The 26708-nt window shown below is 40.9% G+C and overlaps 1 pseudogene; it reads left to right on the forward strand.

Annotated features, from left to right (window-relative positions):
* The first annotated feature begins 17296 nt into the window (after nt 1-17296).
* On the forward strand, nt 17297-17592 carry LOC114696844 (annotated as a pseudogene).
* The last annotated feature ends 9116 nt before the right edge of the window (nt 17593-26708 follow it).

Here is a 26708-nt window from a genome sequence, read left to right on the forward strand (position 1 = left end):
AAATATGATCAACATACATTGTATGAGATACTCAAAAACTAATAAAAATATTATATTTATAAACGTCATGTTTATGTAGAAACTGTTCATGCAAATGCTCACAGATTATTCACTTTTTATACTTTCAACTGTTTGCCAATTTATTTTGAATTTGTCTAAATGTGTTGTGGCAAAGTAATACATACCATCCTGGGAACTGCTCAACAGTTAACATGTACATTATATTTTTCTGACTCTTCTTTATGTTTACTTATTATCTGACTTCTTTTTTCTCAGCTCGACTCATCCAGGTGTCGGAATTTACACCCATACGTTTCCTTCCCCCGACTGCTGCCAAAGGAAAAGTTCGCCAAATTCCAGAAGTCATTGCTTTCGACCCTCGACAGGGTATTGAAATTTTTTCTTTTATTTCCTTTCTTAACGAGGAAACATCCTCAGCGAGGCCAATGTGTGAATGCCAAAGCTACACAGTGCCGTGCGCACCACTGCACTGGGCCGTGCGCCCCGCTTCACTGCGCTGTGCGCACCACTGCCAACGGGCGCAGAAGCAGGCTTTCCGACCTGAGCATCCATTTCCGCCTCACTCTGCACTCTTGCCGTTCACTCTGTCACATTTTGCTCCATAATTAATCTCCAGAGTGTCCATGCTACTGTTTCTTACTTTTGCATGAATTCTTTTATTTTAACTGAAACCAAAAAAAGCACACTTTTTTTTTTTTTTTTTTTTTTTTTGGTTTTTCGAGACAGGGTTTCTCTGTGTAGCTTTGCACCTTTCCTGGAGCTCACTTGGTAGCCCAGGCTGGCCTCGAACTCACAGTGATCCGCCTGGCTCTGCTTCCCGAGTGCTGGGATTAAAGGCGTGCGCCACCAACGCCCGGCCAAAAAAGCACACTTTATACATTAATGGGGGTAAATATAATATTCAACACCTATGTGCTATCTTTCACTTCTGCTTTCCTAGGACTCCAAATAAAACATGGAAACTAGCCACAGAATCAAACTTGAAATATCCCCCTCCCTTCCAAGCTGGCCTGGTGCCCTAGAGCACAGAGTGCCTTGCTTTGGCTTCCCTTGATAATAGAATCTGCTCAGGCAGTTTGTCCTGAGGGCAGTTTGTCCAGGTGTATCCTACAAATTCCTGCATCAGCTCTCCCAGGGATGCTTATTAATAGCAGACTCCTGGTGCCCTCCACAAGCTGCTGACCCTGAATCTGAGCCAGCCTTGGAATCTGGTTACGTATCTAAAGTAGCTATTATGGGTAACACATTCTAGGATCATTTAGAACGAACAGTACAGTTAATATGTTATATCCAAGGGTTTTATTTCTCTGAGAAACTTTGAGATGAAATGCAAAACTAATATTTTCTTAGAATTTGAAACTTAGATATAGTTTGCTGTATTTTCCTAAACTATTTAGTCACAGATGGATTTGATTATAAAGGATCCAAAACTCTAAAATGGCTTAATTGGTACTGTTAAGAAAACACAATTTCATAAGCTTTGATTACTCTGATACTGTTACCATGTTATTTAGATAAAGAAATAAAAAGAAAAATCTTATTCTAAAGGTTTGCTTTGAAACTCACTAATGCACCCCTAGAAAGGATTGTAAGCATGTCAACTTTATTTCCTAGATAAAACCACATGGAAATAGCAGAGCTAGAAAAGTAATGATGGAGAAAATAGGATATCTTCTAGGTAGATAATTGCACAGATTTTGTATGAGAGGGAAGTGGAGAGTTGAAGGTATCAGTGAACAGGAAAGCTCCTGGAGACCGTGACTGCTGTTCTAGGTCACCAGAGAGGTAGCAGCACTGCCCTGAGGCAGAAGGAACACTCTGGAACTTCAGCAAAGCATTGTCTGAAGCAACCCACAGGCCAGGTCAGAAAGGATTAGGAAATGTGCACTGTCTCTCCACAGACAGGAACAGTAGTTCACACTGGGAAGTATAATGGTTGCTTGGTGATCCTGATCCTGACTAAGTTAGGGAGCTGGTGCAAAGAAGGGCACCATTTTGGGGGCGCTTAAGGAAGGTCCAGCCTTAGATGGGTGCCCAAGGAGTCCAAGCTGATTTCCGTGAAGCAGAACTAAAGAAGGTAGCAGGGAGAATATGGGAAGGAGGCAGCATGAAGTCTCAACTCCAAATACAATATGAAGCTTCAGCAGACTGTCTGTCGGGTGTATGAGAGACTAACGAGGGAGGTCCCATCCACAGAGGAAAGCCGGAGACATGGACACAGCAAGGTCTGACAGAGAAGCTTCCTTTGTGAATGAAGACGATGCTTCTGATGCAAAGCTCCACAGAGCGGTCCTCTCTGCCTCTGTGATGAGACAGGGTTGTGCTCCAACGGAGCGAATGTTCTGCTGTTGATGCTGCTGAGTGTGAGAAGGATGAGTAGGTAGTAGATAACTGCATGCTGGAGGGTGCTCAGGGGTTTGAGGCAACAGCCAGCTTTTGTTGTCCCACTTTAAAGAGAAAACTGGGAAAAGGAAAGGGGACTAAACACTTAAGTAGCCTTACTTTGTAAGGCTGACGTGTCTATGACCCTGCAGCAGTCAGGATCTGAGTTGATGTCTGTGGCTCCTGTTACCATCAAGGCCTGTGTAGATACCTGGGGTCTGGATAGCTACCTAAGACCATGTTGGTATCCAAGGGCCTTTCTTCTACTGGGGCCATATTGATCTGGGTGACCTGTGCTGCCTCTGGGGCCATGGTGACGTCAAGGCCATATGTGGGTTTGTGTTTCTGCTGCAGCTGGGGTCTGTGTGGATGTCCATGGCCCAAATTACCACAGTAGGTCCTAGGAACAATACATGTTGAAATCTGAGGGCTATGCTGCGCAGCCCCACCCTTCACTGGCCCTGGGATAACTGGTCCTGCCCCCGTACTCGAGAGCTGGCCCTCACACTCAGGAGAGTGGTCCCACCCCTCATCATGGGTCTAGGAGGTCTGGCTCCATCCCTGGCCTGAGGGAGGTGATCCCAGTGGTCCAGACTGACCAGCTCAGCTACAACCCAGACCAACTTGGGTTGGTCCACTCTACCATCTACCCCATCTATGACCTGCTGGAGTGCATGAAGGGGCTGGTCCTGAGGAACAATAACCACAGGATCCTGGGGACTCAGAACAACAGCAGGATAACAGAGAGGAGTTTCATCGAGGGTCCAGTGATGATGGTGTGCCAGAGGTTTGGTCTTGAACCAAACCAATGACTCACTGCAATGAATATTTGTGGGTGAGGCTGATTATACAAAAGGGTATACTCTGTGACACACCATAGCTCCCAATGACACTCAGACAGATGAAGAGGTGCTGGAGATAGGGGGAAGATGGAGGACAGAGGTGGGGTATTTTTATTGTTTATTTTGATTTTTTTAAAAATTAATTTTTTGGTGGGGGTACATTGCAGGGGTGAGGGACAGCTACAGAGGGACTAGGAGGTAAGCAGGATTGGGGTGCATGATATGAAATTCCCAAAGAGTCAATAAAGATTTATGTTTAAAAAAAAAAGAATGTAAGATCCATGGATATACTTAGCCATCAGCAAGAAAACTCCCAAAACAGTGTGTTGTTTGAAATCATAAATAGTTTTGTGATATGAATAAAATATCCAGCATCTGGAAGATTAAAAAAGAAACTGAAAGAACACAAGAAGAGGAAGCCTTGAGAAGTGTTTTATATGGTGTGCCACTGAGCACTGGGGGCAAGTATTTTATTAAGATTTATATGGTTGTGTACAAAAGAGAGAATCAAGGAGTTACTATTCTTACTAAAAGCAATGTCAATATACATGACAACAGTTTGCAATCTCAGAGGCCCTATATCGACAGAGTTTTAAAACACCCTTTATTTCGGGAATCTTGTACCATATTGCAGCAGTCTGAAACAGAATGGCAACCTGCACAGACTCCTCAGAATAATGACTCTCTCTTTGCCTAGCAAGACCACACAGTGACTTGTGCCTACTTCACAGCAACCCTGACAGCCCGCGCTTCAACCCAGGAGGCCACAGGCTGAAAGGAGAGTACCAGCTCCAACAAGTTCTCCTCTGACCTATACACACACACACACACACACACACACACACACACACACACACACACATATGATACACACACATACACACAAACACACAAACACACACACTATACACATACATATACACATACATCATACAAACATACATATACATATGCACACATCATGCACATACACACTAAACTAATTAATTAATATAATACAAATTATACAAGAAATCTACTTATTTCAAATATGACCTCTGATTATTAGAGATTTTTTTGGAAATCCCACTACTTCAAATGCAATGATTTCTGAATTATTTCAGGTAATATTCTAGAGATTATGCTTTATTTTATACCCCTACATGTTATGTTCAATACATACTAATACTATATAATACTAATATATAATAATAAATTATCATGATAGTATTAAAAGAGACATTTTGGATGTGAAAGTGAATCAGTTCATGAAGACCTAACCACTCCCTAGAATGCCTGTAGGGAGGTCAACTGTTATAAAAACCACTGGTTCACAGTTCAACCATTATACTGGCTGACAGCTTGACTATATTTACCTCTCATAAAATGAGTTATCTAGAATAAAAACCACAATCAGAGTTATACAACATAAAGCACATCAAGGTAACAGAAAGACATTATTTTATCATTCTGCAAAACACTTCTGACTTCTTTCAACTTCAGAAAGCTCTCTGTGGACTATGACTCCTTTAACGTAAGTGCAGAACTGATGTTGAGAAAGTCCCTGAAGAGAAAATTCTTCAGCCCACCTCTGTTAGACACTGTCATGGGGCCAAACAAGCAGAGGAGATGTGCTATAGAAAAACCTGGCAGAATAAGAGGAGAGAGACCTTCCACATATCACATCACCAGCAGAACAAGACAAGCATAAATAAAACATCACCGAAGAACACTTCCAAGATTGCAAATAAAAAATCTGCCCCAAAATATGTTATTTAACAGAATAAAATTTAATAAACACCAGACTGGAGTATTAAGATGGCATGAAAGAACACTTAATAAAATATGTCAAGCAAACTCCAATTCAGGAACCTTTGAGATAAAACAGTCTTATTATCATACAATCTGCAAAAGATTAATGAAAGCTTGCATGCTAAGCGTTAATGGGTCTGACTGCATATTGACCTTACTTCGTCTTTTTTAGGGATTTGGCAGTTTTAAGTGGAAAGAATAGCTTTATTCAAGAAACTCTCTTTTCCTTCTAAAATTTGTTCACATTTAAGGAAACACAGATATATGGGCTTTTCCCTTAACAGGTATTGCGGTTATCATTCACATATAATTGTCCATAAAACTCCTTGAAAAGTCTATTAATCTCTTCAGTATCCATGAACTTAATACCATAATTGTTCTTAACTGGAGCTGGAGTGGAAGAAGTGCTTGCCTGTTTTCTTGCTAATAACCCATAGGTTTTATGGCTGAATTGAAATAAAGCCAGTTCTTTCAGCAATAAAGGTGAGGGTGACCCAGATGAATTAGATAATTGCCTTCACAGCCTATTGATCTTCTATTTGAGGTCTTTTACATCTGAGTGTTTTCTCCTTACTAATAGAGCTTCACTCTCCCACTAACACACACACACACACACACACACACACACACACACACACACACACACACGAAGGCATGTTTTGTCAAGAAGAGATTTTGCTGGAATCAAAGGAATGTTAAGGAGAAAAAAGAATACAAGATTGTATCAAAAGTTGTTTTGGTTCCCATCCCCAAATTGCATTTTCTATTATAAAGCACAAGGCATGCGGCTTTTGGACAGGCACATCATTCACTCCACCAGGTATGTGGAAGTACTGTTCTCACCTTCAACAACCTGCCCTGTGAGATGTACAGACACAACAAACAAAAACAGACATACGTTTTGAGAAACTAAAATATCGGTAAAGACACTTGTGTAGATATGATACTTTAAGGCCAGAGAACGCAGGGATGTCTAGAGAGCAGACAAAAAATCCATCCTAAGGAAAATGAGTAGAAAAAAAAATACATGTGGAGAATATGATACTCGATCAAAAGTTTGTTCCCAACAAGATTCTCTGGGGTAAAAGTTGAGAATGTCCTTACATTTGTACAAGAAAACAGACACTTCATTCCCTAAAACAGCAGCAACAGTGATCAAGATATTTGAGATTAAAATGAGTTGCAAGCAGGTAAGTGTTTGAAAAGAAATTAGAATGTCAGAACAGAAGGACGACAGAAAAAGGACAGGTACTTATCCTTTCTGATCTAGTTACAGAAGAGTAATTATGATTAGAGTTACAAAGATCCTTCCAGGTAAGTCCTGGGTTCTGGTGACCATTGTAGAAGTCTTTTACAGGACCCTGATCTTCAGTCAGCCCAATTTACATTCTATTCCAGCCTCAGTAGCCTGTGAATGAGGATTCCCTCCCATTATCTCTTCCTCTGACCTAATTTCTGCATTTATTGGCCCTGGCTTTATCCTCCTACAATGCTTATTCACTATCCCAGCCAACACTACTCTTCTCTAAGCCTGTCCACACAACCCAACAGCTTGAATCGCAGGGATGCAGAACCAGGCCTAGACCACACCCCCACCTGCACATCAGAATGAGAAAGTGCTCCCTGGTTCAGGTAGTTCTCCAGCAGTGCTGAAAGTCACCACAGAACCCTTGTGATGACACCTCGATCTTTTGACTCCCAGTTGAGGAGTTCTCCATTATATAATATCTATTTATCATTATACGGTATCTATTTTCATTTTAAGAAAGAATATGCAGGTGGGTAAATGAACCCCATGGGTCAGCCTGGGTCCTCATGATCTGGCCTGTCTGAAGCATCTACAGACCCACCCAGTACCTTGAGGCCAAGGGTAGATGGATGCCATCATGATGAGCAAGTATACGGTGGAGAAATGGGAGAGAAAGAGTGTAGATATAACCAACCATCTTATTAAATAAGAAACACAGAGCCAATATAGAGATAAAAGCCAAGAGGTCAGAGCAATGGCTGAGAGCTAAAAACCTTACCCTTCACTGTCACTGCTGTCCTACCTCTCCAGCCAAGAGAACTACTTCCTGTGTGTCTGTCCTTTTATAGTTTCTGTTCTGCCTTCTCATTGGTTGTAAACCCAACCACATGACCGCCTCATCACTGCCTGTCTGTACAGACCTCCAGGTCTTCTATGGTTGGTATTGAGATTAAAGACACGTGTCTCCATGCTGGCTGTATCCTTGAACAGACAGAGATCTGCCTAGCTCTGCCACCCAAGAGCTGGGATTAAAGGTGTGCACCACCACTGCCCAGCTTCTGCGATGGCTTGCTATTAGCTCTGACCCCCAGGCAACTTTATTTATTAACATACAAATAAAATCACATATAAATAAATAAATAAAAACCACATATAAATAAATAAATGAATGAATGAATAAATAGATGAATAAATAAAATATCACCATAAAAGAGAGGCAGAATGGTCCGTGTGCTGTGGAAAGAAGCAGATCTGAAGAGGTGAGGAACAGGCTGATGCTGGTGGCCTGCTTGCCACCTGGGACCAGGATGATGTCTGGGCCTGGGCTGATGCCTAGGGCTATGTCTATGGTCCTACCATCGCCAGAGTCTATGTTGACATCCATGACCCATGTTCCCACCAAGGCCATGGAGATGCCTGGGGTCTGGGCTGCCACCTATGGCCATTTTGGTGTCCGCGGGCTGTGCCACCACCTGGGTCATGTTGATCTGAGTGGCTCATGCTGTCACTGGAGGACATGATGACATCCAGGCCCAGGCTATTGCCAGGGGGCCATGTCTGGGTCTGTGGTCCTGAGGCAGCCAGGATCTGTGTTGATATCCATGATTTCAGTAACTAAAGAAGGCCATCCAGATGACTGGGGTCAAACACCTAAGTCCATGTTGGAGTCTGAGGGCCACACTGCTGCTAGGGCCATGCTAATCTTCATGGCCTGTGCTACCATCTGGGGCTGTGGTGACATCCAAGCTTGAGCTGCAACGTAGAGCCATGCCTAGGTCCTTGACCCTACTGTAGCCAGAGTCTGTGTTGATGTTTGTGGCTCCTGATAATATTGAAAGCCATGCTGATACTAGGAGTCTGGGCCACCACCTGGGGCCATGTTGGTGTCCTAGGGCCATGTTGTCACAGAGGCCATGCCAATCTGAGCAGCCTGCAATGCCACCTTGGGCCATGTGATATCCAAGGCCAGGGGTCTGGACTACAACCTGTGGCATGTTGGTATCTGAGGGCTGTGCTGCCACTAAGGGTATGCCCACCTGGGGGTACGGGGACTGTGCTGCCACCATGGTGATAAACGGGCCTGAGCTGTTGCCAAGGGCATGCCTGGGTTCATGTTCCTACTGCAGCTGTGGTATATGATGATGTCCGTGGCCCATGTTACTACAGGGGGTAATAGGAACCATGCATGCTGAAACCTGAGGGCTTGCTGAGCCACTGCACCCATCACTGGCACTGGGATAGCTGGTCCTGGCTGGACACTGTAACAGGAGAGCTGGCCCTGCACCCCCCACCATGGGAGAGCTGGCCCCCACACTCAGGAGAGATGGCCCCACCCTTCACCATGGGCATGAGAAAGCTGGCTCTGCCCCTTGCCTGGGGGATTGTTCCTAGTGGCTGATCAGCTCAGCTATCACGCAGACCCACATCCTGGACCTTGGGTTGGCCTACCCTAACGTCTACTCCATCTATGGCCTGCTAGAGTATTTGAAGGAACTGGTTCTGCAGAATAATAACTGCCAGATCCCTATGACTTGGCATTTCAGTAAGGGTCTAGTGATGATGGTGTACCAGAAGACTTGAACCAGACCGATGACTCATTGCAATGAACATTTTGTAGATAGAGCTGATTGGACAAAAGGGTCTACTGTGTGACACACCAAAGCACCCAGTGACACTAAGATGAATGAAGTGGTGTTAGAAAGACAGAGGATAGATAGAGGTGGGGGTTTTTGTTGTTGTTGTTGTTGATGTTTGTTTATTTTGTTTTAATTATTTGGAGAGGGAATGCTTCAGGGGTATGGGGCAGTTATGGAGGAGCTGGGAGGTGAACAGGATTGGGGTACATGGTATAAAATTTCCAAAGAATCAATAAAAAATTATGTTAAGAAAGAATGTGTACAAATAAAAAATGAATTAAGAAAACTAAAAAAAGGAAGTTTAATGTATTAGTTATTTTGTGGTAAACTGCATTAATCTGACTGAATTTTTTTAATTGTATAGATTTGTAAGGTAGATGATTTTTGTAAAAAACTAAAAACAAAAATCCTAGCACATTCTTAATAGTTTGCTCAGCTACTATCTGCTTGAAATTTTAAATTTGGGAGTTCTCTTCTGTGCTAATTAGTTTTAACTTCATATAATTCAGAACCACCTAGAAAAGTAGTCAAAATTAAGGGATTAACTAGATCAATTTGGACTGTGGGCATGTCTAGGTTGATTGTCATGATTGTTAATTGACCAGCCCACTGTAGGAGGCTGCATTCCCTAGGCAGGGAGTCCTGGGCATGAGGGGGTTGGCTGAGAGCAAGCAAGCAAGTGGTATGCATGTTTGTGTTTATCCTTGCTCTTGACTGTCATGTGACATGACCAGATGCTTCATGTTCTGTCACTGTGACTTCCCTGTCTTGATGGGCTGTTACCTAGATTGAAAGCTGAACAAATCCCTTTCTATGCTTGGTTCATTTTGGTGAAGGATGTCTGTCACACAACAGAAGTGAAATTAGGACATTCTCTTTCCAAAAGAAAGGTATTCTTACTTAATGAAGAAAATCATTTTCTACTTTCAGTGTCAAAATGCCATGTATAATAAATATCTAACAAATTTTTACCTGTCTGAATTGTAATCAAGTAAGATTCAATGAGAAGCTACATATAAATGTGTGCAGTGGCTGACCCATGCCTTGCTGCCCCCTGTTCTAGAGCTTGCTGAAGAGCACAATGCAAAGAGAATCCACAGATGCTCCTCTTGAAGAAGATCTGAAAGAGGAAACAGGACCAGCACCTTTTGGTCAGTTCAGCATTCCTGGGGTGAAATGTGTCACAAATGGCTACTGATCTCATAAACTTTAGGGAACAGCACACCTGACAGAAACCAAATTGCTATCATAGTGGAAGTCTACTCTTCTGCAGTCATAGCAGTAGTGAACACACTCCAGCAGCCTCATTGATGGAGGATGCCATTGAGTAGATCTGAGGGAGAAAAAGAAGACTGTCAGAAGTATGCAGTAACTGTAGGAAAGAGTTGGCTAGCACAAGACGATACTCTACAAGAACATCAAAATATATGAGTAGAAAAAGTATTGGAAGGCTTGGCATATGTGAATTAAAGCAAAAATTTTAAGAAGCACAACTTTTTAAACATCCATCCAACATCTAACCAGTAACTTTTATGTGGGCCCATAAAATGCTTAGTAGTGTATAAGAAACATTTACCCAAAGGTATTTTTGTAATTCATTCTCTTTCAACAAATATTCATTGAGAATCTAATATATTATGAGCACTATTCTGGACATTTAAGATAAGTCAGTCAACAGAAAGCAAATACTCTCACTCTGTGAAACATCTGTTAGTGTTAGAGATAGAAGAACATGTTTCATTTTAAATTACAAGAGTGATTACTTTTGTAACTAATCAAACATCAAACTGTACTATTAGCTCCATGACAGCGAGATCTTCTTCAGCTGTAGCAATATACAAAGCATTTGAAATATGATAGGTACTCCAAGTATGTATGATGGATAAGTAAAATTAATTCCAAATTGCCTCACCTAGTCATGAAGAATGTTTTGTCATATGCTGGTAGTGAGAGATATGCTGCTTATATTATCACAGACAAAGAAGAGAGGTAGAAAGGGAGGGAAAAAGGGAAGGAGAGAAATAGGAAGGGAGGGTAGGAAGAAGGGAGGGAGAGAGAGGGGGAAGAATGTTGGTTAATTTCAAAGAAGCTTTACTCTAAAAGATCAATCTACACCAGATCTTCCTTCCCACACTTGGTCCTTGAGTCTACCACTATACTGCTCTTGCTGCTGATGAACAACTTACCTCCTCCAACACAATGTCCTATTGGGGAATATTCCTTTACACTGTACGAATGTATGTCGCTGTGATTGGTTTAATAAAGAAGCTGACTAGCCAATAGCTCAACAGGATAAGGTTAAGTGGGAGAGCCAAACTGAGAATGTTGAGAAGAAGGATGGGCAGAGTTGGCATTCATGGGCACATGCAGAGGGAAGCAAGATGGGCATGCTATAATAACAAAAGGTACCAAGCCACATGGCAAAGCATTGATAAGAGTTATGTGTTAATTTAAATGTAAGAGTTAGCTAGTAACAAGCCTGAGCTCCTGGCCAAGCATTTATATTTAATATTAAGCTTCTGAGTGGTTACTTGGGAGCAACTTACAGGACAGAATCTTCTGCCAATATCATATAGTCAATGGACATGATGAAGTTGCTGTACTGAATGGTAGCAAATGGAATTCAGATGGCACCCATCCAAAGGAACTGGTAGACTTCACACTGAACCATGAATTAGTTCTTGGCTTCTGCAACACAAGTCTTAAAGGGGTCATCTTGAAGGCTGTCTAGGACTTCTTCATCCCTACTGTCAGTAAGAAACATTTAACCTAACCCAAAGGAAGGACTCAAAGTCAAGATCATTGTTAAAGTGTCAATAGACTAAAAATCTTAGAAATTGATACAATGTTTCGGGGGTGGAACTGTAGTGGGTAGCCATTCCAGCTTTGATCTGGAATTTCCAACCCCCATTGAGGCTTCGGTAACTGTCACGCCTACACGGCAGGGCCAAGAGAGAATCCTGAAGACCCGAGATCCAGATGTGCCACCACTCTTGGTTCCTGGACCCTGGACTCTGGAGGTAGACTGAGCAGAGTTCTCTAGAGAACAACGCCGGACTGTGCTACGTCTTTCCCAGACCCTGCAACCTACCTATCCCTTCATTTGTAAGTTATGCCACTAAATAAACCTCCCTTTTAACTATGTGGAGTGGCCTTAATAATTTCACCAATGTGGAACATGTTGATTTCAGATACTGAGTCAAATGGTGGTGAAGTGATATAGTATCTTACTCTGGACAGGTGGAATATAAACCATTAACTCTGTAAACTTGACCTTCAAATGTGACTAGTTCTAGCACCTTCCCATGTTTGCTGAAAGCTAAAAGGAGAAAGCTTGGAAAATTATGTGAAACTATTCCCAGAGTTCTGGGACAGGATTGGCTACATTAAGAAAAAATGGCATCATGTGCTCTGTTGTAGCCCACACAATACCAGAGGGATATGTGCAGAGCCACAAAGTATAATCTGTGATGGGACTTGAGAAAGGTGCTTATGTGATGCCAATGAAGCCTTCAAAGGGTGCAGTGATAGCCTTCACGTTGAAGGACAATGGTTAACTTTCTGAATACCTTCTTCACTTGTAACATCTACAGACCTGGCACAAGGTCTCATGTAACCATAGGAAATCTCTTATGCATGATCATTAGATCATGGATATACTATTCTGAACAGGTGAATTCAAAGCAGCCTCTTAAATAGAAAATTCAGAGTCACGTGTATGTATGAGCCAAAGAATAGAAAAGTAGACACTACCTGAAGCCAAGAGTCAGTTAGGTAGCCCTGACTATTCTATCTTGTTTGGTGTTTTCTCTCAATGTTACAAGGACAGTTGTCAGGGAAGACAAGGTCAAAGTCACTTATTTCTACCCCAAAAATATCTGGGGTATTCTCTAACTTGGACACATTTAGAAAGTTGATGTATGAACTTTTCAGGTATCATAGTTCTCAGGTGAGTTATTGATATTCCATAATAGCAAAACAGCTTAATTTTACAAGTTGTAAACAAGAAAGAAAGCTATTTATTGTTTTGAAATAAAATAAGTATGTCCTAGTATAATAAAACTGTCTGTAATCACTTAACAAGGCTAACCTTGACGTGAGCAGTAAATGGCTATAAACATAGTCAATAAAAAAGCTAGTATTTTATAATGTCAATCAGTATAGTTTACAGCTTTTCTGCTATGGATTGTTGTCCAATGAAAATGCAAAGCTACATTTACTATCGTCATACCAGCAAGTGGTGGAAGCTATTTCTACTGACTCTCAGAATCTGCTAAACACCATTATGACGCACAGTCTATAGAACACAGTGACTTCCTCACCAGGCATTCATTAAAAATTGAACATCCACTATGAAGATCTAATGTGTTAATTAATTAAATAACAATTTAAGCAGAGTGAGCCAAAATCAAAACGAGACACTTGGGCTTTGTTTGGAGTCTGCCTGGCTATGTGTACTACAGGTGAGCTCCTGATCACAGTGTCTTCCTGATCATCATCTCATTCTGGGTGTAACTTTATTAACAAAAGGTTCAACATAATATTGGGTGGAGTGTTTTGTTTGCGGAGTGATTGGACAGGGCTTCTGACAAATGGAGTGGCAGTGCAATGGAATAGAATATTTATATAAGAATGGTCAAAATATTTATGTAAGAATGACCAATTTGGAAAATAATCATGTTCTCAGAAATTTCTAACTACAGGATTTATCTGATGGCAAAGGTAGTTAAAAGTATATCTTTTCCAAAAAGAACCTTCAAGAAACAAAAAATATTTAACTACATATTTTGATGAAAACACCCAGAAGGTACTAATAACAGAAATTAAGCAAACTGTACTAGAAGTGCCAAAATATTCAATTTTATTTAGATTGTCTTTAGAGAGAATTATTAATGTTGTGTATCCCAAATTCAGGAGGTATTTTTTTAGCGCTTTGCAATGATAATACTTCATTAATGGGGACATTAAAAACTGTCACAAATTATCATGGAATATGGGTATAATCAAATTAACTGTGACTATTTCACAACAGTAATAAATCAGAGACAGAATCTTTCTAAACTTGATTTTGTTATTTAGCATACATTTTTAAGTAAAAAGCAAAAGTGTTCTATTCTGAGAAAAAGCCACTAATGTTAACATTATGTTAGAGAAGCTAGTTAAAAATACATTTACTGAGCTCCACACTATGCAACTGGCAAAGAATGGAAGCTTCAAAGAATCCACAGGGTCCTGGTTCTGGCAGCCCGGAAGCAGGAAGTAACATCAGAACAGAGAAACTGGACGTTAAACTATATGATTAAAAGGCTATCAGGCACTATGTAAGGTTAATAAATGAAGGACCCATCACAAACAACTACGAGGACTAAGGGAATGATCAGGTAGGTTGTCATGTGATGTGAGGAAGACCTCAATGTCTGGGGAAGATTTCTATAATCAAAGCTGAGAAATGTCCCTGGTGGAGTAGTTCAACAAATGCACATTGAAAGTAAGGGTCAAATGTAAAGAGACATGTGAACAGATTCTGATTGTATTCTTTGTAAAGTTGTGATGTTTCTATATCACTGAATCACTATTCTCATCAAAAATTTTAACTTTTCAATATCCATGAATTACATGCTGTCAAAAGTTAGCTTTTTGTAGGCAGCAGAAATGACTCAGTGATTGCTGAGGACCCGGGTTTGATTCCTGGCACCCACACAGCTGGTCACAACCATCTATAACTGCAGTTTCAGTTCAGAGGCAGTTTCCTCTGGCCTCACCAGGCACCTGGCACACAAGTGGTGCACAGACATGTAGGCAAAACACATGAGATAAAATAATTCTTAAGTTAGCAACTCCCTTTTAATTCTAAGTGTGACACACAAAAGAAACTCAGAACAGGATATTTGCCAAGGTTTATCATACAAAACAACAACAACAAAAGTATAAACCGTATTATTGCACAGCTCCTTTGTGTAGCCTATCTAGCTACACAACAATTCTTGTCTCTTCTTAAAAATCTAGATGTGGCTAAGCTGTAGTTACTATTGTGACATAACGCCAGAGTGAAAGCAACTTGGGGAAGAAAGGGGTTTCTTGGCCTACACTTCCATAGCACTGTTCATCATCAAAGGAAATCAGGACAGGAACTCAAGCAGGGCAAGAACCTAGAGACAGGAGCCAATGGAAGCCATGGAGGGGTGCTGCATACTGACTTGCTCCCCATGGCTTGCTCAGGCTAATTTTTAAAGGACCCAGGGCCACCACTCCAGGGATGGTACCACCCATGATAGGCTGGGCCCTCCCCCATCAATCATTAATTAAGACCGTGCTTTTACAGATTTGCTGGCAGCCCAATTTTAAGGAGACACTTTCTTAATTGAGGGTCCTTCCTCTCAGATGACTTCAGCTTGTATTAAGTTGACATAAAACTGTCTAAACACCAGTTGTCACCTAAGAAAATAGAGAGAGGTAAAATCAAGTTATCTCACCTTTGCCATAAAAACCTTAAGCAAATGTCTTCTTATAATGTAGTATTGGGATTTTTTTGTCCCTGTCTATTACTGAAAAAAAATTGTTTTATTTCACATGAAATTAATTTCTCAAAGAAAAGATTATTACTGTAAGGATGGTCATTTACAACATATAAAAAATGTAATTAAAAACATTTTCTCACAGTTATTTTGAGATAATGAACATGAAATATTTGTCTACAGTGTTCAAATTTCAACCAGTGTATTGATTTTCTCTGTAAAGAAGAACCAAGTCTTAGAAATCAAGCTTGTGACATTTCTTACACAACTGGTAACACTTTAGATTAATCTAAAGAAAATGTATAAACATCATATTGACCTGTGGTAAAAATCATTAAGGGGCCGGGCGGTGGTGGCGCACGCCTTTAATCCCAGCACTCGGGAGGCAGAGCCAGGCGGATCTCTGTGAGTTCGAGGCCAGCCTAGTCTCCAAAGTGAGTTCCAGGAAAGGCGCAAAGCTACACAGAGAAACCCTGTCTCAAAAAACCAAAAAAAAAAAAAAAAAAATCATTAAGGGATTTGGATATCACATTAAATCTTATTCTCACTAATAAATCCCATAAATTAAAAAGATATAGAATATACTCAAAACATCATCCAACAGGCATCTGAGTGAATATATTTATTATAATTTCTCCATGTAAATAGTTAATGGTAATTAATTTAGGCCACCCCCATTCATAGCTGATCACATTTCTAACATTCAACTTATTAAAGTATAACAAATTGATGTCATATTCCGTATTAAGCACAATGTTCTCTTACCCAAAATACTAAGAAAAACAATCTAAAATTAAAGATTCCTGTACTATTTGCAGGCTATGGAATTTGTCCTGACAGCTGTGCCAGATACTATTTGAAATATGTTGAATATGAACTTAATACTGGTTTATATGCATGTTTAAACTTTTATATATCATGTACAGAATAAGTAGGTATATTAGAGCACACCACCTTACCCTCACACCCTTCAAAATATATGCACTTTCTTTCCATCTTTAGTTTTTGGTTCTCCAATATTCCAGTGTTATAATCCCAACTAAAAACTGCCGTTTCATCCCTTTTTCTTCATAACGTGTCTCCACTCTGCCCTGCACCACAGTTTAAGGGGCCACTTAGATCTCTCAGGGTACCCTCCTTCTCTTTCACACTCTTTCACAGCTGTTCTGCAATGCGTCCACGAATTCCCTGGAGATGCAGAAATTTTCCTTTCTTACCCCTTTCAGAACAGAAAAGCCAAGCCATCATAACCTGAGTGTAGACAGGAGGGGTCAGGCTGAAGAGCAGTGAGCACTGGAGGAGTCAATACAGTACCAGAGATGAAAGGACAAAGCGCAGAGAGGAGGCATAACTGAGCACTCAAGCTGGGAGTCCTAGCAAGGATATTTGCTGCTAGGACACCTGGCATCCCTGTCAGACGGCCACTCCAAATGCTCTCTGGAGGAAGGAGGCGCTATGATGGTCAGTATTCCCACTGGCTGTAGTCAGATATGATCTCATTACCATTATTAGTGAACATGCTTTGAAAACAACCACCACCTGTGTGACTCTGGGAAATCAACAAGTAGCAAAATCAACACTAATTATTTATTATTCCAAATGGCTGGAGCTAGTTCACAACACTAAAAATGCAATGTTTCAGATGAAAAGGGGAATCATGATAGGAGGCAGTAATGAAGGACAGGGAACGTTTTGTTAAACAAAACAGAATTTGTACAGTGAAATACATGATTTCATTGAAAAAAAAAAAAAAAAGTCTGTCTTCGACCGCCCCCGCGGCGGGTCGCAGCAGTTCGTGCGGTGGCGGCCGAGGCGGTGTTGCTCCGTGACGGGTTCGACCTCGCACCCAGCGCCGCCAGGATGCCCAAGAGGAAGGTTAGCATGGACGGAGCGGCTAAGGCGGAGCCCAAGCGGCGCTCAGCGAGGCTATCGGCCAAGCCTGCCCCTGCCAAGGTGGACGCAAAGCCGAAGAAGGCTGCGGGAAAGGATAAACCATCAGACAAAAAAGTGCAAACAAAAGGGAAGAAGGGAGCAAAGGGCAAATAGGCGGAGGTGGCTGACCAGCAAACCACAGATGTGCCTGCAGAAAATGGAGAGGCTGAGAACCAGAGTCCAGCCTCTGAAGTCGAAGAGAAAGAAGCCAAGTCCGACTAACCATCCACTGCGTCTGTCAGTGTCCCCGCCTCCCTTCTTGTACAACCCAGAGAAATATTTTTATCAACTATTTTGTAAATGTGAGTTTTTTAGTAGCTCTAGAAACATTTTTAAAAGGTGGGAGGAAGTCCCACCTCATCCCATTTTTTAAGTGTAAATGATTTTTTTAAGAGGTTAAATCACTTGCTGGTTGTTTATTTTTTGGTACAACCAGAAAATAGCAGGATACTGAATTAGGAGAGGCTGTGACTGTCTCGGGGGTCACCATAACATTCCGTAGAGGGGGCTAGTTTTATATCCTACAACACAAAGCATACTTGGAGTCTTGGTCATGCATTTGTGTCTGGAATATTTTCAGTTATTTCTGGTCTCGTGTTTCTAGTAGAACTGTATCCTAAAAAACCACTCCTTGGTCCTTGCCCTGTCAGAACTGTCTCTGGTCATGACAGTCCATTTTCCTAACAATTGTGATAATGTGCTGTGAAAGATTGAAATTTTGAATATGTACTGTATGTGGCATAAAATTGTGAGTCAGCGGAATTAAGGATTGTGAGCATTTGATTGTTCTGTGAGGTCTTAGGGAAAACTTGCCAAGTTTAGGATGGAACATCACTGGAATAAGTTCATAGAGAAACAATACATGGCTCTTTTGGGTACGTGAACACAATGTATGACTCTTAGAGTTTGGGTCCATGTTTTAAGAATTGAAATGTCTGTGTACTCAACCAATAAAGTCTCAGCTGTGAAAGAGTAAAAAAAAAAAGTCTGTCTTCAAAAGTAACTTTCTTTCCTCCTTCACAAACATGCACACACACATACACACACACACACACACACACACACAGAGAGAGAGAGAGAGAGAGAGAGAGAGAGAGAGAGAGAGAGAGAGAGAGAGATGGGGAACAGAGGGAGGGAGGGAGAGAGTACCAAGGGTTGGATCCAGGGCCTCATACATCTACTAGGCAAGCACACCAACCACAGAGCTTTACCCCAACATATAATTGACCTGTATTTTAAGAAAACAAGATACACTGCTGTCACATACAGTCCATGACCCTCTTGTGTTCCGGCTGTCTCCTACATGATCCTCACCTCTCATTGATCCCTTCCCTACTTTCACACCCTAAATATACATATATGTGCAAGCCTAGTAAGAAACTCAAGTCTACATTCTGCAAAGGAGAGGAGGGGTGCAATTAAGAGCAAAGTATAGGCCAGATCTCAGCACTCCAGGAAGAGGGGAGGCAGAGAGGCAAGAGGGTCTCAGAATCTGAGATCAGCCTAGTCATATAAAGAGACCTTACCTCAAAAGAAAAGTAAAATGAAAAACCGAAGTATAACAATACATATGTATGAAAAGCTACAACAAATCTTTGTATGCAAGTGAAGCATTTTAACAAAACCCAGATACACTGTGTTGCACTGTGCTATGCAACCCGGATACCTGTTCTAAGATAATTAGCACTCACACACCAGCTGCATGAAGCTCTGAAGTCAATACTGTCAACCAAGACTTCTCTGGGGTGTTGTGGACTGAAGAAAATTACTTCTGCATACCTCCCAGGAGCAGATCCTATCTAATAACATCCTTCTCATGTGCAAATAAAAACTCTGACCATGCTCTCCTCTGCTAGCATCTCTGAGGTCATCCCTCTGGAGTTCCCATAGGATTGAATGAAGTCTTTGTAGCGACTGCACAGAAGTTCAGTTGCACTCCCTGCCTGCATCTGTTTTCTTCATTCCTCTGACAGATACCATTCAGAGAGCACCCCTGAAGAATAAATGGCCTGCACATAAATCCGTCTCAAAGTGTGCTCCCTGGGAAGGTTGTGCTGGCTGACAGGAAAACTAGTTTCAATGCTTCAAATCTCAGTCTATCTTTGCTGGCTTCATCTTTCCAATCCTGTTTCAGGCCTGATAAAAATTACTAATTTTCTCCCAATGGGTACAGCAACATACTACCAATGAAGATGTCACTCTGTGGCCCTAAGTGACTAGCAGGTGGGTAGTATACCCAGCATGGTGGATACACTACAGGATGGACACAGTCCTAGAAAACATGACTATCCAATGGTATGTCCTTAAAGCCCTTTGAAGTGTGGACTTCCTCTTGCCACTCAGACACGATTTGAAGTGTGGCAACATCAGAGTCTGCTTGTTTTGTCTGCCCATGTTCATTTCCATTTCTGGACTCATGGCCAAGTACTTCTATAATTTAGAAGATCTTCAGCTCCACTATTAAATTTCATCATGTATCCTGTAGTACCCAAACTAACATATGTTCTTTTACAATGTATGTCTTGGCCACAATAGCTCAAAGCCATGTCTGACCCATGTCAGACATGCTAGAGTCACCATGAATAAATATAGTTGACTGAAATTTTTCAACCTTCATAAATCAGTTTACACCATAGTAGCCTGAAATGAGCCATGGTAGGAGTATTTACACCACAAAATAAAGCATATAACTCAATGTTACCATGAGTTGCCACCAAATTCCTCCTGTTCTACAACTTGACCTCCTGCTCATTTACCAGTGGATTTGAACTCTAAACTATTTTCTGAGGTACAGATTTTTATATCTATAAGGTTCCATCCAAATAAATAATATCGTGCTGTGACAAAGAGTATAATACTTGATGACTCATCAAACATTTTTCCCAGTGCCTTTTCCATAGTAAGAATTTAAATCCTTCCAATTCATCTTTCTCAGAGGACTCTGAGTGTTGTGTGAAGTGTGGAGGATGATGACCATAATGTTGTGGGATATCTTGATCATACTCTGACACTCCAGACTATCAGTAAAGTTTGCCTTGAATCAGAGTGCAGAGCCAGTTACTAGCAAACCAGAATTAGCCATAGAAAAGCCAGAAATTTAGATGGAGAAGACACAGAGGAAGGAAAGGGTAGGACTAGAGTTAGAGCTTCTTCTTGGTTCATCCTTGAGATGAGGGAAGAGATGTGTCTCTTGTGGTGCTTCTGGCTAAAAAGCAAGGTCAGTTAGTTGCTATTCAACCTCTCTGAACTAGCAGGTTTACATCCTAGCCTTTGACTCCCGAGTCTTATTGATAAATAGAGTGATAGAGACTTAATTTAAATCAAATATGGTGGCCATGGCAGAGCCAGGGCCACAAGACCACCAACCCTACCAGCCATGTCCTGAGGCCTGTGGGGCACTGACTGTGGGACTGATGGGCCGCAAATGATAACTAAAGTAAAAAGTAGTCTCATGTGCAGCAGCTAAAGCCAACAGAAAATCATCACCACAAATTTCATTTCCTTAATGTATATTATTCTGTATGTGACACTTCCTCCATACCCACAGTTTTGCACACCATAGCTCCACTTGCCTAATATCATCTGTGGTCTGAAAATATTAAATGTAAAATTTCAAATACTCATCCATACATTTGAAATTGCTCTCGATTTCAGACAGGCAATGAAATCCCTTCCCTCCCACAGTACCCCTCCCGTATTTGGAGCATCTCTGCTCAGCATATTCATGCTGTCTGCGAGGTTCACCTCTCAGTCCTCTCTGGTATCAGATCAACTGACACCATCGTCGTCGTACAGCCCTCAAGTGTCCGTCATTCTACTTAGAAGTGACTTCAAAGGACAAGAGTAGTGGTGCTGACAACTCACTTATGCCAAGGGAAAGACATTAAGGACTTCCTCACACGGGAGATTCGAAGGGTCAAAGAGAAGTTTTGAAAGAGAGAGAAGAAGAAAAAAAAGAGGAAACAGTTGCTTAACTTTTATGAGTTCTATTTTATGACTAGTTAATATCCCATAAGATAGATATCGTGGGTATGTGCATATAGAAAAATGCTAGTGTATATGTAAGAGTTGGTACTACTATTGGCTCCAGAAATAAATCAGTGTTCTTAGTATGTGCCCTCTGCAGGCAGACGGGACTGCCCTTCTTGAGAGAAGTGGTGTATTCTTTGTTCAATCACACACAGCATCTCTTGTATTTTTGTATCAGTCACCGAATGAATTGTGACTTTTTCTCAATTTGAGTACAAAAAGCACCCCGTGATATTGGTTCTATTACTTTTAAATTAATAAACTATTTTTGTAGATTACATTTGATTTGTATAATAATTTAAGCTTTTTTAAACACATTTTACAGAACCCATAAAATGTGTGACTCGAGGTTTTTTTGTTTTTGTTTTTCTTCTTCCTAGATAACCATTCTTGTCCTTAAATGTCACATCTCATATTCTTGTTCCAAGCCTCTCTGTTGTTGAGAGTTGGAATTGAAATTTTAATATGCCTAATTCCATTCTGTACCTATCATTTCCAAGAATAATAATGAAAGAACAGCTGGCTTCAGTTACTGGAACCCTGCAAGAGAGGAATAGAAAACAGAGAGATTGCTTTGCCTTTTGTTTCACTGACATCGACACTGTGGCTGGTACTGCTGAGACAGGACCTGCCTGTCTATCACTTTGGATTTGCGAACCCTGTCAAGGAAGATGCTTTCGTGCCGCAGGCTCCAGGGCTCTGTCCTGTCAGCACTCCATCAGTGCTGGGTCAGCACCACAACCAAAGTTCCTCTGCCTTAGGATCCACAGGCTGAGCCAGCTTAGCGGAGAGCCCAGCGCGACTGTGGGCTGCAAAGAACTGGCATATATATCTAACAGGACTGTGACACTCACTGCCTGCTCTTCAGACAAGCTGCCTGGTTCTGGTCCTCCACTTTTCACACTTAATTTCCTAAATCAGTGCATATAAACTCATATCAGGAATTATGAAAACTGCCATATCACAGATGATATCATGCATACATATTTTAATGCCTCAAGCTCTATTCTCATACAGCCATGAATCAGTTGTGTTAGAAGATCTCATTCTAGAAGACTTTACTACTGTACTTCACTGGGATCATTGAGAAACACTCCTCATTTAGAGTTAAAATACGAATAATTTGATATTATATGTCAAAATTATCACAGATGCTAGTGGATCAATTAGCTAGGAGGCCACTACAGCTCACTTCTTCACTGGAATATAAAACTGTTGTTTTTATTAAGAGTAATTGACAGGGCAGAGTGAGAGGTTGTGAGAATGAGAAAAAAAATGTAAATTGTGGCAAAAAGTTAGGACACCTGGTATTTTTGTTAACTTCTTTACCTACATTCACTGCAATAGTTGTATCATGTTTGACAGAATTTTATTAAGTATTTTCTCTTTCAGAATATTCCTTGGTGCATGGTCAGGATTATTTTTACCTCCTTAGACTGAAGTAGAAATAAGACATTTAATGAACTTTTAGTGGTACAAATACAAAGAATGTCAGAGAAAGTGAATTATGCATCTCCCTAGAAACTTCGCTGGTCAAGACCTTAACATAAAACAAATAAACCTTGGACTTCCAACTTCAACTCTCACACATAAACAGCTTAGAAGACATCACTCCCTCAATACAAAAAAGGATAATCAGATTATATAGCACCAAAGTAGCTGCCACCACAAACATGTAGACATTTAACTGGTTATGCTGATAATTTGCTAGAAGTCCTGGTCATCAGTCTTAGTGAGATGTCCTACCCTTTCATGAGTTTTTGCATCCCAAATTCTCAAGATGTCCTTATTTTTCTTTTAAGATCCAAGAAATACCTTCACAGTTGTAATGAGGGCAAGGGAAAATCAATTAGGAAAAAGATGTTCTGCATAACAAATTCATACTCAGTAGGGAAGAAGAATTTGTCAATAATTACCTTAGGCATGGAAAGGGCCCTCTTCCTACTCTGGGTCTCTCGAGTCTTCCTGTCTCACTGAAGAGGCAGAACACATATTTTTATAAGAATGGGGTGGATAGTGATACTGTACTGCTGGAGATGCAATCACAGAGATGTCACGTCTACTGAGAGACTGAAACATCATCCATAGATTACCTAGCCTCCCCTCTCACTACTGAACATACCTGAACCTACATGGACAGTGTTTAGCTGAAAAGGCTGCAAAAATCAGACTCTCTGAGCAGGAATCCCAAAGTCAGGATAAAAGATAAAAACACAATAACATCAAAGGAACCTGGAGCTCTGGGCAACTATGGTAGACATTAAGAACTGCCCATGTCTGTCAACAGGTCAATATAAATACCAGCACTTAGGAGATGATAAGAAGTTTCTATGCACATTACAATATAGCCAATTTTCTGTGAAAATTACAAAATATGAAAAAGCAAAAAAATAAAATAAAATAAATTCTGAAGAGAGTATGCAATTGCTAGAACCAAGACATGATGCTCACATTGTAATTATAGGACCAGGAATTTAGAGTAACTGTGATTTATTTTTACTATTCTGGTAGAAAAGTAGAAAACATATAAGAACAGATAGACAATCTGAACAAAAAGATGAAACTTCTGTGGAATATTAGTTGAAGATGTGTTACATTCATTTATGTTCTGGAATACTTGTTTAATTATGCAAAGATATGTTGCATTCTTTTCTGTTGTATTTATTTAACTCTGTAAAGCTGTGTTAATTTGCCTGTCTAAAACACCTGATTGATCAAATAAATAGCTGAACCGCCAATAGCTAGGCAGGAGAGAGAAAATAGGCAGGGTTGACAGGCAGAGATAATGAATAAGAGGAGAAATCCAGAAAAGAAAGAGAAAAGCTAAGAGGGAGAAGAGGAGGTAGAGAGGAGCACACCAAGGGCCAGCCACCCAGCCACACAGCCACACTGCCACACAGCCACACAGCCACACAGCCACACAGCCACCCAACCACACAGACACACAGACACACAGACACACAGCCACATAGACACACAGCCACCCAACCACACAGACACACAGACACACAGACACACAGCCACCCAGACACACAGCCACCCAGACACACAGACACACAGCCACATAGACACACAGCCACCCAACCACACAGACACACAGACACACAGCCACCCAGACACACAGACACACAGACACACAGACACACAGCCACACAGCCACACAGCCACCCAACCACACAGACACACAGACACACAGACACACAGACACATAGCCACCCAACCACACAGACACACAGACACACAAACACACAGACACACAGCCACACAGCCACACAGACACCCAACCACACAGACACACAGTGACTCAACCACATAGACTCACAGACACACAGACGCAACCAGCTATGGAATAAGAAGGGAAGAAAGACATATAGAATGAGGAAAGGTAAAAAGCCCAGAGATAAAAACATAGAAGAAGAAAAACAGATTAATTTAAGTTAGAAAAGTAGGCTAGAAACAAGCCAAGCTAAGGCTGGGCACTCATAAGTAAGAATAAGTCTCTGCTGTGGATATCACTCTATATAAATAAAACACTGATGGCCAGTGACCAGACAGGAAGTATAGGCAGGACAAGGAGAGAGGAGAATTGGGGGAACAGGAAGAAGGAGAGAGAGACACTGCAGCCACCGCCAGGACAAGCAGCATGTAAAGACGCCGGTAAGCCACCAGCCATGTGGCAAGGTATAGATTTATAGAAATGGGTTAATTTAAGATATAAGAACAGTTAGCAAGAAGCCTGCCACGGCCATACAGTTTATAAGTAATATAACTGTCTGAGTGATTACTTTATACATGGATTGTGGGACTGCGGGGATTGGTGGAACCTGGAGAGAAGCTCTCCAGCAACAAGTCTCCATGTGTTTATTTGGGAGCTGAGTGGTGGGCCCCCAAAGAGTTAAAAAAAACCTAGAAAAACTCTCAGAAAATGAAACATAAATAAATATAAGAAAATAACAACTTTGGGACAAAACTGGAAAAGAAATGCTGTTAGTGAGCTCATGAGTACATCCAGTAGAGGTAAGGATTAACCAGCTTGAGGAGATATCAGTCCTTTGCAAAAATGCTTTTAAAAGAAGTAGGAAAAAACATCTAACAACCCAGGTATGACTTTAATAGGCATAGTATATATGTAATTAGGATGCCAGATAAGGGCAAGAAAATGAAAAATAAAAAAGATGGTAGTAGTGAGGAGACTTCTAAAATTAATAAAAACTACAAAACCTCAGGTCCAGGAAGCATGCAGAGAAGCATGTAGAATAAATGTCAGAAAGCAACCCCTAGGGACATCATCTTCAGAGTGAGGACACCAAACACAAAAGCAGTGTCTTGGAAGAAACTAGAAGGAAACATTTCACCCACCGAAAAGCAGCTTAGCAGGCCAATGACAGGGAGGATGGGGAGGTTTCTGCAAACTCCAGGCAAGGGAGATCAGTTTTGATGCCGAGGAAAGAGTTACACAACACCAAATGATAGCTGCACTATTTGTGAAGTGTTATGGGGGTTTTTAAACAGGCAGATTTAGATCACCTAGCAGTGCATGTTTTAGACTGTAAGGAGCTATTTAAAATTAAGGAAATGAAGAAATGTGATTGATAGAACAAATAAAGGAAAGAAAATGGAATCATAAAATGCTTTTTTTATTAAAATAAAAGTGGGTAACAGTCATAGAAATGGTAAGTAGCAGTCCAGCAGGTCACCTTAAAGGTAAATAATGTCAATAAAAACATAGTCAGAATGGATGAAAAATACATGTTGTTCTCATGAAACCCACACTGCGTGTAAAGACAGGTTCAAAGTGAAGACAGAGAAGACATTCCAGCCTCACCCCAATCCAAAGAAAGTGTGGGTCTCTAATTTCAGAAAAGCATCCAAAAGGAAAATGATCAGTGATAAAGAAGTCATTGGCTAATGATAGAGGAATAAAATCTTCATGAAAATGGAATCATCCTAAATGTGTGTTTTCCTAACCACAACTTATCATGAATATCAGGCATAAATGATAAAATACAAAAAAAAGAGAGAGAGAAAGAGAGACTGTTGTATTGTTGTAGTTGAAGAACACAATGTCAGTCTTTTAGTAGTTGATACATCCAGCAGGTAAGAATGAAGAAAGAATAGCAATATTAATTGACAGAGCTATCAATCAATTTGATCTAATTGACAATTATTGACTAGTCCATCAACAACTGGAGAATGCACATTTCCCAAAACTCACAGAGAACTTTTGTCATACTGGTCCAGTGACCTCCAGAGAACCTCGACAAAGGTAACAGAGTGGACATATGTAAAGTTCATATTCTGGCCAAATAAA

Source organism: Peromyscus leucopus, chromosome 8a (assembly GCF_004664715.2).
Source record: "Peromyscus leucopus breed LL Stock chromosome 8a, UCI_PerLeu_2.1, whole genome shotgun sequence".
NCBI lineage: Eukaryota > Metazoa > Chordata > Mammalia > Rodentia > Cricetidae > Peromyscus > Peromyscus leucopus.